This window comes from Canis aureus, chromosome 33 (assembly GCF_053574225.1).
Source record: "Canis aureus isolate CA01 chromosome 33, VMU_Caureus_v.1.0, whole genome shotgun sequence".
NCBI classification, from domain to species: Eukaryota; Metazoa; Chordata; class Mammalia; order Carnivora; family Canidae; genus Canis; species Canis aureus.
This window is the reverse complement of record NC_135643.1, coordinates 9,527,094-9,545,988: the sequence shown is the minus strand read 5'-3', so window position 1 is coordinate 9,545,988 and position 18,895 is coordinate 9,527,094. Positions and strand designations below refer to the sequence as shown.

The 18,895-nt window shown below is 35.4% G+C and overlaps 1 protein-coding gene across 2 annotated transcripts in view; it reads right to left on the bottom strand.

The window, feature by feature from the left end:
- ARHGAP24 (Rho GTPase activating protein 24) overlaps window positions 1-18,895 on the bottom strand; it is a 738,009-nt gene that overhangs the window by 318,802 nt on the left and 400,312 nt on the right. The window lies entirely within an intron of this gene.

Here is an 18,895-nt window from a genome sequence, read left to right as displayed (position 1 = left end):
ATGATTGTCTACCAGTTCCCCCGCTTTCTTTCATTTTCTCCATCAGTTCCTTGTGGGTAGAATATTTTAGTTTCTTAGCAACTCCTGGAGCTAGCTCACTGCCCACACATAGTAAGTTCTCAGTCACTAGTTGTGGAATAGAATGAATGAATGAATGAATGAATGAATGAGTGGTATAAAACTATATACCATGTTCTGTATTGCTTTAGTGGCCTTTGATATGATGAGACAGAAAGTCACAAATTATAATTCTAGTGGAAGTCTGTGAACAAAGAGATTGGTGTAAATTAACTAAAGTACTGAGGAGAAAATGAATCAAGTGTACTTTAATAAGAAATGTATTATACTTTGAATCCTATTTCTTTTTATTATCATGATGTCAAGGAGTGTCACAAAACTGAAGAGACCATCCCAACCATCATTTAAATAATACTTAAGATGTGTAATTTTTTCTTTTTTTTTCTCCTTATTTTGAGAGAGAGAGAGAGCGCGCGCACGGGGTGGGGATGAAGGGGAGGAGGGAGAGAGAGAATCCTAAACAGGCTCCATGCTTAATGCAGAGCTTAATGTGGGGCTTGATCTCAAAACACTGAGATCATGACCTGAGCCAAAATCAAGAGTCGGATGCTTAACCAACTGAGCCACTCAGGTGCCCCATAATTTTTTTTCATTTTTAAAATAACTTTATGATTTATGTTACTCAACCACTTCAGAAAAGCTTTGCATTAATCTATTTATCTATTTATTTATTATAATTTAAATTCAATTTAATTAACATATAGTGTATTATTAGTTTCAGGGGTAACATTTAGTGATTCATCAGTTGCATATAACACCCAGTGCTCATTACATCAAGTGCCTTCCTTAATGCTCATCACGCAGTTACCCATTCCTCCATTCTCCCACCCACCACCCCTCCAGCAATTCTCAGTTTGTTTCCTAGAGTTCAGCATCTCTTACAGTGTAGCTCCTTCTCAATATTCATCTTATTTTATTTTTCCTTCCTTTCCCCATGTTCATCTATTTTGTGTCTTAAATAACACATGAGTAAAATCATATGGTATTTGTCTTTCTCTGACTGACTTATTTCACTTAGCATAAAACCCTCTAGTTCCATTGAAGTCATTGTAAATAGTAAGATTTCATTTTTTTGTCGGCTAAGTAATATTCCATTGTATATAGATACACATCTTCTTTATCCATTCATCTGTTGATGGACAAGTGGGCTCTTTTCATATTTTGCTATTGTGGACATTGCTGCTATAAACATTGAGGTGCATGTGCCCCTTTGAATCATTATGTTTGTAGAGCAATTGCTGGGTCATAGCTTAGCTCTACTTTCAGCTTTCTGAGGAAACTCTACACTGTTTTCCAGAAGGCTACACCAGTTTGCACTCCCATTTTGTACTCACAACAGTGTAAGAAGGATCCCCTTTCTCCCTAACCTCACCAACATCTGTTTGGTATCTCACTGTAGTTTTGATTTATATTTCCCTAATGCTGAGTGATGTTGAGTATCTTTTCATGTACTCACTCAAAGTGAGACTTTGACTTCTGTTGGCCATATGGAGGTCTTCTTTGGAAAAATGTTGTTAATGTCTTCTGCCCATTTCTTGACTGGATTTTTTGTTTTGGAGGTGTTGAATTTGATAAGATCTTTATAGATTTTGGATACTAGCCCTTTATGTGATAAGACATTTGCAAATATTTTCTCCCATTCCATAGGTTGCCTTTTAGCTTTGTCAACTATTTCCCTTGCTGTGCAAAAGCTTTTTATCTTAATGAAGTCCCAGTATTTCATTTTAGCTTTTGTTTCCCTGGCCTTTGAAGACATGTCTAGCAAGAAGTTGCTATGGACAAGGTCAAAGAGGCTGCTGCCTGTATTCTTTTTTAAGATTTTGATGGATTCCTGTCTCATATTTAGGTTTTTCATCTATTTTGAATTTATTTTTGTGTATGGTGTAAGAAAGCGGTCCAGTTTTATTCTTCTGCATGTGGCTGTCCAATTTTTCTAACACCATTTGTTGAAGGGACTGTCTTTTTTCCATTGGATAGTCTTTCCCGCTTTGTTGAAGATGAGTTGACCATAGAGTTGAGGGTCCATTTTTGGTCTCCATTCTGTTCCATTGATCTATGTCTGTTTTTGTGCCAGAACCATACTGTCTTGATAATTTCAGCTTGGTAATACAGCTTGAAGTCTGGAATTGTGATGCCACCAGCTTTGGTTTTCTTTTTCAACATTCCTTTGGCTATTTGAGGTCTTTTCTGATTCTATACAAATTTTAGAATTGTTTGTTTCAGCTCTGTGAAAAATGTTGATAGTATTTTGATAGGGATTGCATTGAATGGTCGAGGTAGTATAGAAATATGTTAGTATAGACAATATTTGTTCTTCTAATCCATGAGCATGGAATGTTTGTACATTTCTTTGTGTCTTTTTCAATTTCTTTTGTAAGTGATCTGTAGTTTTTAGAGTACAGATCCTCTACTTACTTGGTTAGGTATTATTTCTAGAATAAACCTATTTTATGGTTTTTGGTGCAATTGTAAATGGGATTGAGTCCCTGGTGTCTTTTTCTTCTGCCTCATTGTTGTGTATAGAAATGCAGCTTACTTCTGTGCATTGATTTTATATCCTGGGCACTTTGCTGAATTCCTGCGTAAGCTCTAGCAATTTTTGAGTAGAGTCTTTTGGGCTTTCCACATAGGGTATCATGTCATCTATGAAGAGTGAGACTTTGACTTCTTCTTTGCTGATTTGAATGCCTTTTATTTCTTTTTGTTGTCTCACTGCTGAGGCTAGGACTTCCAGTACTATGTTGAACAAGAGTGGCAAAAATGGACCTTCCTGTCATGTTCCTGACCTTAAAGGAAAAGCTCTCAGTGTTTCTCCATTGAGGATGATACTCACTGTGGGTTTTTCATATATGGCTTTTATGATATTGAGGTACATTCCCTCTATCCCTACACTGAAGAGAGTTTTTATCAAGAAAGGATGCTGTATTTTGTCAAACGCTTTTTATGCATCTATTGAGAGGATCATATGGTTCTTGTTCTTTCTTTTATCAATGTGGTGTATCACTTTGATTGATTTGGGAATGCTGAACCACCCCTACAGCCCAGTAATAAATCTCACTTGTCCATAATGAGTAATCCTTTTAATGTACCTTTGCATCCTATTGATTAATATCTTGGTGAGAATTTTTATATCCATGTTCATCTGGGATATTAGCCTATAATTCTCCTTTTTGGTGAGATCTTTGTCTGGTTTTGGGATCAAGGCAACACTGGCCTCATAGAATGAATTTGGAAGTTTTCCTTCCATTCCTATTTTTTGAAACAGCTTCAGAAGAATAGGTATGAATTCTTCTTTAAATATTTGGTAGAATTCTGCTGGGAGGCCATCTAGCTCTGGACTCTTGTTTGTTGGGAGATTTTTGATTACTGCTTTAATTTCTTTGCTGGTTATGGGCCTGTTCAGGTATTCTATTTCTTCCTGTTTCAGTTTTGGTAGTTTATATGTTTCTAAGAATGCATCAATTTCTATTAGATTGCCTAATTTGTTGGCATATAATTGCTCATGATATTCTCTTATAATTGTATTTCCTTGGTGTTAGTTATGATCTCTCCTTTATTATTTTATTTATTTTCTCTTTTCTTTTTGATAAAATCCCTGGCTAGGGGTTAACTGATCTTACTAATTCTTTCAAAGAACCAGCTCCTAGTTTCATGGATCTAGTCTATTGTTTTGTGTTTATATATCATTGATTTCTGCTCTAATCTTTATTATTTCTCTTCTCCTGCTGGACTTAGGCTTTATTTGCTTTGTCCAGTTCCTTTAGGTGTAAAGTTAGGCTGTATATTTGAGACTTTATTTGTTTCTTAAGAAAGGCCTGTATTGCTATATACTTCTCTCTTAGGACCACCTTTGCTGCATCCCAGTGGTACCAAATTGTCATGTTTTCATTTGATTTATTTCCATTTTTTTTAATTCTTCTTTAATTTCCTGGTAAACTAATTCATTCTTTAGTAGGATGCTCTTCAACCTCCATGTATTTGTTTCTTCTAAATTTCCTCTTGTGATTGAATTTGTTTTAAAGCATTTTGGTGTGAAAATATGCATGAGATAATCTCCAGTCTTTTTGTACTAATTGAGACCTGATTTGTGAACCAGTATGTAATCTATTCTGGGAAATGTTACATATACACTCAAGAAGAATGTGTGTTCGGTTGCTTTAAGTGAATTGCTCTGAATATATCTCTGAAGTTCATCTGCTCCAGTGTGTCATTTGAAGCCTTTGTTTTGTTGTTAATTTTCTGTGTTGATTCCTGTTTTGTTGTCCATTGCTGTGAGTGGGTGTTAAAGTCCCCCACTATTATTGTATTATTATCAATGTATTTAATTTTGTTATTAATTGGTTTATACATTTGGCTGCTCTCAAGTTAGGGCCATAAATATTTACAATTATTAGATCTTGTTGGATAGACCCATTTATTAAGATATGATGTCCTTTTTCATCTCTTATTACAGTTTTTGGTTTAAAATCTAGTTTTATGTAAGGATTTCTATTTCAGCTTTATTTTGATATCCATTAGCATGTTAATTGTTCTCCAGCCCCTCATTTTTTATCTGGAGGCATCTCTGGGTCTAAAATGAGTCTCTTATAGAGAGCAAATTGATGGATCTTGTTTTTTTTATACAATCTGATACCCTATGTCTTTTGATTGGAGCATTTAGTCCATTTGCATTCAGAGTAATTATTGAAAGAAATGAAGTTAGTCTCATTGTATTACCTATAAAGTCACTGTTCCTATAAATTGTCTTTGTTACTTTCTGGTCCTTGCTACTTTTAGGCTCTCTTTCTGCTCAAAGGATCCCCTTTCATATTTCTCATAGGGCTGTTTAAGTGTTCACATATTCCTTTAGTTTTTATTTGTCCTAGAAACTCTTTATTTCTCTTTCTATTATGAATGACAGCCTTGCCATATAAACTATTCTTAGCTGCATGTTTTTCCCATTTAGCATATTGAATATATCATGCCAGTCCTTTCTGGCTTTCTAGGTCTCTATGGACAGGTCTGCTGCCAGCCTATGTTCCTATCCTTGGTAGGTTAAGGACCTCTTGTCCCAAACTGCTTTCAGGACTTTCTCTTTATCTCTGAAATTTGCAAACTTCACTTTTATATGTCAAGGTATTGACCTATTTTTATTGATTTTGCAAAATGTTCTCTGTGCCTCCTGGACTTGAATGCCTAGTTTCTTCCCCAATTTAGAGAAGTTCTGAGCTATATTTTCTTCAAATAAACCTTTTGCCCCCCCCCACTTCATTTTCTGGGACCCCTATTATCCAGATATTATTTTGCTTTGTGGTATCACTGATTTCTCCAACTCTCCCTTCTTTATCCAGTAGTTGTTTTTCTCTCTTTTTCTAAGCTTCCTTATTTTCTATCATTTTGTATTCCCTATCACTGACTCTATCTTCTGCCTCATTTGTCCTTACTATTGGAGCCTCCACTTTTGACTATCCTGTTGGGATTGTACCTCTCTTAGCAGGAGGCTGGGTTCAGTGTAAGTGACTCCCGATTATACCATGTGATGCTATTTTACCCGCTGAAGGATTTCAACACCAATGGGGGGGATTATAATGGTGGCACCCTGATCTCTAGCCCCAGAGCTGAACATTCACACTCCCTCACTCTTCCGTGAGCGCTTACAGAAAAGCAATCACTCTCATCTCCCTGGTTTCCATCCAAACTTGTATTCATTTTTAAAAAATATTTTAAAAATTAATTAATTAAAGAGAGAGAGAGTGCACACACACAAGCTGCGGGGGGCACAGAAGAAGAGGGAGAAGCAGACGCCCTGCTGACTGGGAGCCGGACTCAGGGCTAAATCCCAGGACCCTAGGATCATGACTTGAGCCAAAGGCAGACGCTTACCTGATTGAGCCACCCAGAAGCACCATCCCCCCCTCCTTTAAAAAAGATTTTATTTATTTATTAGAGAGGGAGAGAGAGAGTGACTGAGAATTCTTATCTCAGGCTCACAACTCAGTTTCCAGCCTCCAAACTACACATACACCTCTGGTGCAAATCCATGCTGTTCCTCCCAGAGGGAAGGATGGAAGTTTCCCTGCATTTCTGCCTTTTGGCCCCTGCCTGGAGAGCAGTCTCACAACTCTATAGCAGTTCACAATTTATGGCAACACGGAGCAGACAGGTCATGCCTAGAATAGCCTTTTCCAACCGGTTTCCCTGCTCTGATGCCTGGGAACTCTGCCACACTCCAGTGTCCTGGTTGTCCTGTGACCCCAAGGATCCTGAGACCACACTGTCCCACCTGGGATTAAGCCCTGCTTCACCACTTGAACACCTTTAAGCCAGGGACATCTCCCACTGTAGCCAACTTCTAGAAGTTCTGATTTTGCTGCATATAATACTTTGTTGTAGCCTCCTTAAGCAAGCTCCCTCCCCTCTTCCGTATCTTCTGATACACCTCTTACCTTCCAAGAAGTGGTTGCTTTTCTACTTGGAGAATTGTAGCAATTATATTCTCGGATCTCTGATTGATTTCGTAGGTGTTCAGAATGATATGATAACTAGCCTGATTTCAGGGACCAGATGAAATTAGGGTCACCTACTCCTCCGCCATCTTACTCCTCCCTCCTCTGTAGTTCTTAATTTATTTACCCTACAACAGATAATATTTACATGTTCCAAACTCTTCAACTTCAATTTAAGTCTATTTATTTTTCTTTGTTTCTAGACACATATGAGAAAAAAAAGAGATTAAACAATGGTTGGAAAACTCAAGAGAATCAGACAGCAAGCCAACAGGTAAGAATCTCTTTCCATCTTTCTAGTAAACTTTTAACTGCCTTTTTATGGTAATTGGAATTTTTTTTTTTTTTTTTTTGGTAATTGGATTCTTTAGGACTCTGGATACAGAAACACACAACTAGCTTGCTGATGTGCAATTCAGTAAGATAATTAATGGATGTTAAGGGAAGACTAGAAAATGAATGGCAAATTAGGCAGAATCTGTATATTTAATAAATAAAATCAAACTTTCATGTACCTTGTAGTTTCTGAAAATTTGCAAGTCTAAAGAAATAAAACAAAGGAGGACCATATGATGACTTAATAAGCAAGCTGTAATGGATTAATTAAAGTTATGGGTTATTGTCTTTTGACTACTAGAGAAAAATTTAATCCATAAGAGACTAGAAATTGGGTTGCTCTGCTCTCTCCTTGAATCTTCAGAAAGATTCAGTCTCTACTGAATTTTAGTAAACTATTTCTTTGCTTATTCTTAACTTGTCACAACCTGTATTTTGTATTTTTTATATTACCCACTCGCTATATTCAGTTTTAAAAAGATGTGCTCATGCAACAATTTTGTTATAAAACATGTTTAAAGCAAAATCGGTGCATGTTCTTAAAGGCTTTTCTAGGTTTGTAGCATGCATCAATCATCTTTGTAATGTTTCTGATCAAATGTCTGAGTTTAGGTATTTTAATAAGAAATAAGAAAATAGAAGCCACATGCATCATAGTATTTGTCTATGACCGTTTCTATTTCTGAAGTCTTAAAAAAAGTGGTGTAAGTGAAGATGAACCAAAACTCTCAAAATATCAAATGGACTAGAAACTGAAACTCTATAAATAACACAGAGGATTATGTCTACCAACAGCTTTCTAAAAAGTCCCCATGTACAGATTTGCTTTTCAATAAATTCACTGAGTCTCACCATTTCACAATTTGCAGCCTTGGACATCTGGGTTATTGAAACCAGTAGCTGTGAATTAATCATTCTGGCTGTTTTGTTATGTTTACATGGGGGATGGTGTTTTGAAGCTAATTTAACACAATATTTCAAGAGAAGATTTGACATTTGGAAACAAAAAGTGGGAAATATTGAGCAGTGTTAACTAAAGGGTGAGACTGAATTAAATCACTAGCCTCTACATTTTCCTTGCTTTGTGGCTGGTGGAGAAGGTCTAAGGTATTTACTGATTAGCTTCTTCCCCTAGAAAAAAGAACGCATGTCAGGAAAGAGGGAGATAGACAGTCACAACTTAAAAGCTAATTAAGAAATTCAATTTTAGGTATTCAACTGCAAAGTTGAAAGACTTTCAAATCTTAGATTAAGCATCTTCCATTTTTTCCAGATAACCTATCAAGCTTGGCTGACAAGTAATAAGGCCAACTTCCCCTAGCAACAAGTCATACTGCCCTTGTGGCTGCTTGTTCAGCTGCAAGCATTCTGGGTTTCAGAGGAAAAGGAAGCTATTTTAAAGGACTAATAGGTGAAAAGAAACCAGTTATTTTTGGGGATAGCCTTAAATGGATATCTTCTAAGCTATCAGAAATGCTGCTTGGAGAAATGTGCGGTATTAGCCCCGGATCCAAAATAAAGCCTGTAAAAGGGGGAGGATCCCTTTTTACATAATCTCTCATTTTCCAGTCTCCTTAGAATGAAAATTTCCCCTTCATAAAAATCAGACTGAGTCAAAGGATAGAACTATAATGTATTAAGAAAAACATTAATTATAACTTTTATACTTTAGCTATAAAATGTTTTTATCAATATGATAACAGAGAATTTTCTAAGATGAGAATTACATTATTTCAAATAGAGTACTAGAACCAGCAGGGAGAAAAGTATATAGCCACCATATTCATGTTTTTCTATACATTTGAAATATTGGAACCTGTGTTCAGCCTTGGAGACATGGGCAGAGCTGGGGCACTATTTCAATGCCACAGGAATTTAATTTAAAAAGGAACCATTTAAATATAATTTAAAAATAGATAAACTATAATCTCATTTTTACTTGATAACATTGTAATACGGAAATTGGTCTCTTGAAAATCTAACAGGTACCTGAAAGAGACAGAATTCCTTGATTTCACTTTCCTAAACTACTCCACTAGCAGCCTCCTGATTCTGTTCCTGGCAAATCCATCTTTCCAGTTGCTCAGGCCAAAAACCTTAGTCCAGTTTCTCAACATTGTTGACCTTTGGGCCCAGTAATCTTTTGTTGGAGACAGCGGTCCTGTGCATCACAGGTCAGGTAGCATCTTGCCTCCATCCAGTAGCTACATATAGCATCCTCCCCAGTTGTGACAACCCATTATGTCTCCAGACATGCCATAAAATCATCCCCAGTTGAGAACCATTGCCTTAGAGGCATGACTGACTTGGATCTCTCTCACATACCACATAAATTTCCTAGCAAATCCTAATGGCTCTGCTTCAAAACGCTGATGATACAGGTATTTCGCACACCTCCACTGACCCTGCCTTGATCCAAAGCTGCCGACATTCAAATCCCAGACTATTTCAAGGGCCTCCTAACCTGTTCCCGTCCTTCCACCCTTGGCCACTTCATTCTATTTTGAACACACTAGGCAGACAAATACTATTAAAATACTATAAACTTCTCTTCCACAAAAACTTCCAATGGTTTTCTACCTCACCAAGAGTAAAAGCCAAAGTCCTTAAAATGGCTTTTCTGATGTCATCTCATTGTATTCCAATCACCTCCTTGTTCTTCCTGCTGTACTTCAGATCAGATTCTGCCTCAGGGCCTTTGTACCTGCTGTATCCTCTGTGGGGTAGACTCACACTCTTGAGTCTTTGTTCCAATGTCATGCCCTCAGTGAGGCATGACAAATGGATTTAAAATGGGACTTCTGTCCAGCCCCCACTCTCCCTTTCCCTGCTTTACTTTTCTCCAAAGTACCTATTATCTCACTATATCATTTATTTATTTTATTGTCTAGTTTTACCCTCTAGGTTGTATGCTCCATGATAAGAGCACTTTCTGTCTACTTTTCACTAATTTATCCTCAGGGCCAAGAACAGTTCCTGGCATATAACTGAAGGGCTCTCAGTCAAAATATATTGAATAAATAGCCTCTCTAGGATAACTATTGGATGTTCTCAAAGGGACTTTCTGGGATTTTCAAAACCATTTATTTACATTTGGTTATTCAATTTGGAGAATTAAAATGTAACAATTTTCTTTGTAATTATTATATTTAAAAATTTTTGAAGCTGTTTTGAGATCTCAGAATAACTTTTCTTACAGTGTTCCTGAATTTGGCAAGCAAGGAGATGACATGAATTATTCCCTTCACACTTACAGAAGTCCGAGGAAATGTTTTTGGGTTTCCTCATGCTTATCGGTTAAAATCAAACAAATCTTCAGCAAAAATTATTTGGTCAAAATTGAACCTTATTATTTCTTAACACAATTTCTAGAGCCACAGAATCCCTTCATTACTTCATTCAATCTACATCAATGTTTAAAACTCAATGATCTATGTGCAAAGAGTAATGCTTGATTTTGCCAAGTAATTCATGTTATAATTTAAGAAATCCAACAACTTCATTTTCTTCTATGAAGCTTTTTCCCTTTTGTTGTCTTGGATGACCTCAGCTGATAGCAATGCTACTGATACTTACCCACCTTGGGACCATTTCTTTTCCTGTTTTTCTTTGGCTAAATCAAAATAACTGCTCAGAAAAAATATCTTCAATTGTTGGAAGGTTGAAAGCACTTGAGAACAGTTCAATTTTTCACGTCGTTTGTTTATGAGGGAATGTATTTATTTTAATTAGTTTTACTCCTAATTTCCCTTAGTGAGTGTCAAATATGAGAGGCTAGAGGGCTTGCATTTCTCTGCTTACCTCAGTGGTAGGGCGAGCCTGTCTTTCCCACGTGTGCTTGCCAACACTATACTCCCTGAGCCTGTTAAAAGGAACTCTAAGACGTGGCCAACTACAGAGAAAAAAATGGCTTCAAAGATTCCCCATGGCCCATATTTATGACTAAACTGTGTGAGAACATGCTAATATTACTATATAGATGGTGCTGGAAAAATTCATCTAAATGTTCTTGTGTTATACCAATTCATTCTCACATTAATGAGATACTTTTACATTCAGACAGTCCATGCAATGCAGGTATTTATCCAGTGCTTATCGTGGGCTTAAGTCTGTATCAGAGTGGCATTTCACTATAGTAATTTGGTGTCTAAATAATATTTATAAAAATGCTTCTACTTTCTTTCATGAACAACAGGTGATAACGGGTTTTCACTAGACAGTGACCACTTGAACTGTTTTACTTATCAAAAACGAATTGTATGAACAATTTATACAAGGTAGTGGAGAGGTAAAGAGTGTGCTTCTTATTTTGTCAGTGGCAAAATGAAAGTTTTGACAAATTGACCAATGAGAAAGTGATTATAAATAGAGACCAATTGGAGCTGTGATACTTTGCAAAACCTCTTTCATAGTTATCATCTATCCCTGAAGTACTCCTCCTTGGCCCACCAACCAAGAATACAGTCCCTCTTGAAAATGCCTCAAGGGGAAAGTCATTAATTTGTCTAACAAAGGACAGCAGGCTGACAGGAAGTTTTCTAAAGATTTCTCTGCTTTGACCATTTTCCCATATTTCCCATATTTCTTTAGAAACCTATTGAAAATTTCATTGCTGGCTAGATGTTAAAGATTCACTGTTAATTTTCAGCATACAAGTTTTGAGAAGGAAGAGTTAAAAGAGAAAGAAGGCATTTCTCTTTTCCTTGAAGAACTCCTTGAATCTTATGGAATTCAAAAGGGAGAGTGAAGTAGGCCACTTAGAATGCATTACCTTCACTCCAAAGATTTCAGTATGCCTGACAGCACTTTATTAAAATACAATCTTGAATAAGTTCCAAGAAATTCTTCTCTCAATTGTACAGTGGGACATAATTTGAGGCTTGGAAAGATGGAGAAATTTAGCCAGAGCCCAGAAAAAAGATGACAATGTTAAGGAGAAAACAAAATTCAGCAACGTTTACATCTAAAAACAAAGAATAAAATAAAAAACAAGACAAAAATTCTTTGTTTTATTCGATAGAAAATTATTCTAAAACACCACTAAATGTTAGATTTATATTATTCAGAGCCTTTTTGATTTTGACCCTATTTTGTACTATTCTACATGACTTGCTGTAAACTTTTTCACCAACCTATATATAATCCAGCCAAGAATAAGTGTTAATGAATTATGAAAGGAGAAAGGCTTTTATAAATATTATTGCTGTTAATTGGCCAGTATTGTGTGAAAGTTGGATGGCAGCTATGGGTAAGTATGGCCATAGGCCATGATTAGCATGTTTGTATTAAAAAAAAAAAAAAAAACTGGGGTTTTGCTCAGTTGGTTAAGTGGCCAACTCTCCATTTCCACTCGGATCATGATCTCAGTGTCATGATCTCAGGTCAGTGAGATTGAGCCCAATGACAGGGCCCATGCTTAGTGGGGAGTCTGCTTCAGAGTCTCTCTCCCTCTCCCTTTGCTTCCCACCACTCCAGTGTGCATGCGCTCTCTCTCTCTCTCTCTCAAAATTAAATCTTTTTTAAAAAGCTGATTAGTTAAACATAAGCTTTCTTAAATCATTCATCTGAGACAAACTGATCACAAAATATTGCTGATCTTTCTGTTGTGTTATGTGTTGAAGGATTTTTATGCTACAACATTTCAGGGAAAATGAAAAATTCTCACTTTCTCAAGTGTCATTTAAATTTTTAATTATAGTTTCAAATTCAGTGGTTACACAAATTGTTTCTTGTTCTTATTTCCTAACAGACAGTGTTTTTAAATTCATTTCAGAACTGTCTCTACAGAATATTAAGTAGTTTTGGGTTTATGGTCATCATCTCCTCTTACTCTAGTAAGTAATTCATAAAGTATGCTTTGACCCAAGAATATAGGATTATAACAGTTGATGCAGGTTGTAATAGCTGCAGGCAAATTCTAAAACTGCAATTTGCAACTCAAATTCATCCAGCAGTTATGGAAAGAGCATATTTTTTTTTCTATTGGAAAGCTACTCAATAATAGGTGACTTCTCATTAGCTGCTGAGTGAAATTGCTTTATTTTATCCTGATAAAAATTTCAAATATTTTTTTCAAGTGCACATTACACTTATTCTTTCAAGGCATTGTCTAACCAACCTTCCATTTTAAAGCTTCGATCTCTAAGATCAAGAGTTATGCATAAGGGGATGCCTGGGTGGCTCAGTGGTTGAGTGTCTGCCTTTGGCTCAGGTCATGATCCTGGGGACCTGGGATCAAGTCCTGCATCGGGTTTCCTGCAAGGGAGCCTGCTTCTCTCTCTGCCTGTGTCTCTGCCTCTCTGTGTCTCTCATGAATAAATAAATTAAATCTTTTAAAACAAAAGAGTTATGCATAAGAATTTCCCTTGGCACTTATTAGACTGAATAAGTTATTAAAATAAATACAAATTAAAATGTCATATTTGACTCATGTCATATAAAAGTTACTTTGCTGTATCAAATCCCTAAAGGACATTACTCAATAACAATTCTAAAATAATATGATTGCATAATAAAGCTGATAAAATGTCCATCAGATACAAGAATATTCATGGAAAATACTTTACTAATTGTGAGGGCATTTATCACCCTATGTCCCTGGGCATAGATAGCTCTTGCAATCTGACTGTAAGTAACCTAGTTTTGAATACCATGTTGTAGCAAAGAATGTTCAGAAGCCCACATAGGCCTAAAAAAGCTGCCAGAAAAGTTTTATGTTATTAATGAAAAATAACCAAAATATAAGAAATATTTTAAGAATAATCATTGTTAATTGAATGACAGACTCTTTCATGCCAATAAGTGGCAGAAAAAATTAAAAACAGAGTATCATATGAAACTACAGTTCATCTTCTATATATTCAGCTTAGTTAGTACTTACTCTGTATAAATTATAACATACAAAACCTTCCCTATATTCAAAATTAATGTGTCCTAGTCTTCAGTTACTAATTCTAAAGTAACATACAAAATACATGTATACATGTACCCATTCACATAAACTACAGAATACCTGTTGCCATGAATCTGACTATATAATAATATACATTTTAAAATGTCAATAGCTATGATAAGGATTTTTGGCCACATGCCTCCCTGTCCTCCTACTCCCATTCTGTAGAATATAGATTTCCATCAGCTATGCAAATAGTCTCAGATTTTCTGTTTTCAAAGAAAACATTCAAAAATGTTTATTTTTATTCATGAATCCACTAATTTAAAAAGTATACATAGTATAAAAAAAGTCATAGTATATAGTATGCAAGAGGCCAGGATATAAATCCTATCTCTATTAACTACTAGCTTTTCCATCATGGTCACGGTTTCCTCATACGTAAAGTAGAGTAATAACGTCTACATTATAGGATTATTTTGACTATCCACAAAAAATATATATGTTAAAATACACATTTTCTCACATATAATCTAGTACTAAAATGTTACCTCTACTTCCATATAATTATGAATAACAATAAAATAAAAGCTGAGGGAATGTGTATATATAAATTGCATCTAGGATAGCAGTGTTCAATAGAATGTTTTGTCATGGTGGAAATAGTCTATAATCTCTACTGTTCAATAGAGTAGTCACTAAGCATATGTGGCTATTGAGTATTTGAAATATAGAGAATGCAACTAGAGAAACTGAATTCTTAATTTTCTTTTATTTAAATTATGTTTAAATAACCATCTATAGTTAATAGTTACTGTATTGGACAGTGTAAATCTAGAGCACCTACACTTACTCAAAGTACTTTCATCTTGTTTAGCTTTTCTAAGTTTTTCTACCACATTATACATAAAGGGATTTCTCTAGGCCCCTGCATCAAATTGTCATAATTAATATAGAAAATCCTCCAATGACTCTATCATTATTCGTGTGCAGAAAATATAAAATGACTTTTCAACTGACAACAGTGATGGGTTCTTGTTTTACTCTTCTGTGTAATCCAAGGCCACACATTTGAACACAGAAATCTTTCATTGTATATTATTATTTTTTGGTTGGAAATTTTATCAGATTCCCCTCTGCCTTTGGATATAATTTAGCCTTGTCTTGAAGTCACAGATTCATCATTATGAATATAATTTTGCAGAAAAACATTTTACTATTATATGTTTATATCTCAAGAGCTCTTAGTATCTTGAGGCAAAATTAATATTCAAAATTAATATTCAAAACAAATCAACATAAAAACAAAAAGTAACAAAGAAAACAAATTTATACCCCAATCTAAAGCAAAAAATAAACAAACAAAAATTCTGGTTACAATCATCACATAAGGACTTTCAAAGTTCCTCCCTCCATTATCCAACCAATCAAGACAGACTAACTTTGCAACAATTGCCTTATGTAATGGAAGTGCACCAAACACACCACCTCTACTTGGCCTTCTCAAAATCTATAGTTTTTGTATCTTCAAACAGTGGCACATCTACTCTTACATTTGTGTTACATTATTGTTTGAAGGAAAGGAAATTTATCCTCCATATCTTAGGAACTGGTGCTAGACTAACACAGCAAGTTCTGACTACAAAACTTAAAAATTTTCCCTCTTCATTTTCATCATCATTAAATACTTCTGCAAATATGAGAATTTTCATTGGGCTTTAAAAAAATGTTTGCCTTGATAAAAAAAATTCTAAACATAAGAGACACGTAAAATGAGAATGCTAATATTAATGACCTTGAAAACCCTAATTTATATTCTAGTGATGGATCAACTTCTCGTGGATTTCTTTAGAAAATACAATTTCATGTTCTGAATTACATCCCATTTGATAGGCTGAATCAATAAAGTAATGTTATGGGATAATAAGATAGTACAACTATCCCTGATTAGTAACTCTGTTCCATTATGTGGAGTACTATCACTATCATTTTTGTTAAATTGACATTTCACTAAAGATATCACAGGGTAAACATGTCAAAAGTCATCTAATCACTTATTATTATTAAATAACAAATAAATGTAGAACACATTGAAAAATCTCTAATATGGGCATTGGTCATTAAATTTTTTCATTGTAGTATAGCATGTAACATAAACCATGTTTTGCTTTAACACTAAAAAAAACTTGTCAAAGTTGAAGTGAGAAAGCAAAACAATAGGCCAGTTTCATCAGCATTTTGAAATTCTCAGATTATAAACTATGCCCAGAAATGAGCTTTTGAGAGAGATATTAAATTGTTCACTATTCAATATTTTTTAACAATTTTCACATCTCTAAGCCCATCTGTTAATACTATGTCTAATTTTGAAAGATCAAAAGCATGTTTTTAAAAATCAGGTCTGGTTTAGTCAATGATATTTTTTATTACTCTTAGAGAAATAACTAATAGTGGAAGATGCTTAATGTAATTAAAGATATGACCTCGAGAGAATATATATGCATGCAGTCACCAAAATTATTAAATTATATAGAGATGATGTAAGACCATTTATGATTTATTAAGTGAAAATACGAAAATTTAAGTATGGGTATACTCTGTTTTCAGTTCTGAAAACTACTTTGGGATAAAGGCTAGAATGGAAAATTTAAAAATGAAAATCTGGTATCAAGAATTTTTCAAACTTTAAACATCATTTTTATAATTATAAAAAATAAACTGAATCACAAATTGCATGCCTTCTTCACGTAGGTGAAGGCAAAGGAAAAATTTGGAAAAACGTAGGTGTTTTCCCGATTCCTCTGTGGCCCTCAAATCTCATCTCTATTTCAGTCCATCAGTAAGTCCTGTCATTCCTACTACAAAAACTTTCACAAAACAGTCCACATTTTCTACCCCTGGACTGATGAATTCGTCACGTTACTTATCTTCTCCTAAGGTGATATTAAGTCTAGCTCACGTGAGAACTCAGAACCTCCAAAGAACCCCCACACTACGACCACCACCAATAGGTATAAGAACTCCAACCCCATGACCACCACCAATGGGTATCTCCTGACTGGGGCCCTTGCTCAGGAGTTCATTTTCCTCAAAACTATAGGCCCTGCACTCAGTGATCTATTTGTTCATGGAAGTCTTCTTTAATAAGAATTACCATTCTCTATATTTAGGCACGCTGTATGTCACTGATACAAGGGAACAGTGTCTGCATTTGCACCATCTTCGAATGTTATTAGTTTTTGTATTGTTTTTAAATCTGTGGACAAAAGAGGATTTTCTTCCTCCTTTCACTCTCTTGGGTTCATGACAGGAAGGGTGATGCTGCTCCATCTGCTTCCACCTCTTTCTGTTCTGTAACCCAGTCTGCTAAAAGCATCAGCTTAATCTGTCACTTACAGCAGGTGAAATTCATTGCAAGGTTCTCATACATCCCCAAATAGGTTAACAAACCTTTGTGTTACAGTGTCTAGTTTGGAATTGCTATATAGTCCCAATGACCATTTCCCAGCATAAAGCTTGAGTAGGGTGAGCTAGGTTTTCAATTGTCACGCTTCAAAGAACCATGTTATTCTAGAACCTTATACTTATTTAGATCCTCTGAGTGAGTTGATAACTTCATAACTATTTGCTAAAGTCCAATTTGCACTTAAGTAAGGAGCTTGATCTAGAAACATGTATGTTGATTAGCAGAAATGGCCTCCTTAAGGTGAACACTTCCAAAGGTTCCTAATTGTTCTCACTGTTCCCCTTCTCAGTTAAAAACCTACTTCCTTCATGGAGTCTTTTCTAACACAGAATTTACCTTCTTAGTTCCATTTTTAGTATTTAGAATGTAGAGACTACCTCTTATTCATTGTTGTATGTCCATAATGCATTGTGTGTATTAACAATAATGATTATCATATTACAGTAGTATGACAATAGCAAAGGCTTATCTAGATAGGGCTTACCATAGGGGCCAGACAGGCACTGTTCTAAGTGTTTGACATACATTAAATCATTGAGTGATGTAAGGATTAGTCAGATCAATCCAATAAGAGAGGCACTCTTTTTTTTCCCCCAAGATAGGCATTCTTATTATCCCCATTTTATACATGAGAAAACTAGAAGCTCAAGATTGTTGGTCAAGTTTTCACCAAGCTGTTGGTGAAACTAGCTGTCAAACACAAGTAGTCTGCTGTTAACAACAATGCTAAATACATAGCCGCTATTGAAAAATACAAGAACCAAATAATTGGTCATTTCTTTGGGTAATGCTTTTGTCTTCTGATGGTTTTACATAAAAATTGCTGAGCCAATTTTTCAAAGTTTGCCTAAGTGCGTCCTAGCTTGCTTTGGTGATGGTGACACTAAATAACCGATAAGTAGTATTTACTATTCTGCTAAATGGTTCACTTCTAAAATCTACCATCTTTTGCTTCATTAATAACAATATATCTCACAGCACAACATTTCAGGAAAAACATGGAATCTTTTATCCCAAATCACTGCTGATAGCATTACAGAAAGACCATATACTTCTAATATTTGCACTATATATCTGAGCAGTATCATGTCATTGATTGTGTAAGAAACATGGGGGTTGGGGAGCCTGGGTGGCTTAGTCAGTTAAGCGTCCACTCTTGGTTTTGACTCGGGTCATGATCTCAGGGTGGTGGATCAAGCCCTGCAATGGGGCGCTGCACTCAGTGTGGAGTCTGCCGGAGATTATCTCCTACTCCCTCTCCCTCTGCTCCTCCCTCTGCTCCTGTGCTCTCACTCTCTCCCCACTGTCTCTCTCTAAAATAAATAAAATCTTAATTCAAGAAAGAAAGAAACATAGGTGTTAGTCCAGTGGAAAGACTATAACATATGGACTTGAAAACTGGATTTTTTTCCTTTTTTCTCCATTTTCTCCATTGTTACTCATATGAACTTCTATGACTGTCTTTCTATCTTTACTCAGTTTTCTTAACTATAAAAAGAGGAAGACAATGCCTAACATTTAAAGACAGCATGAACTCCAAGGAGTATCAAAGAAATATAAGGAAATTATTGATTAAATAATAACATCAGGGCTACTGATCAGGGCAAGACACCACACAGTGCCAGAAGACAGTCCACA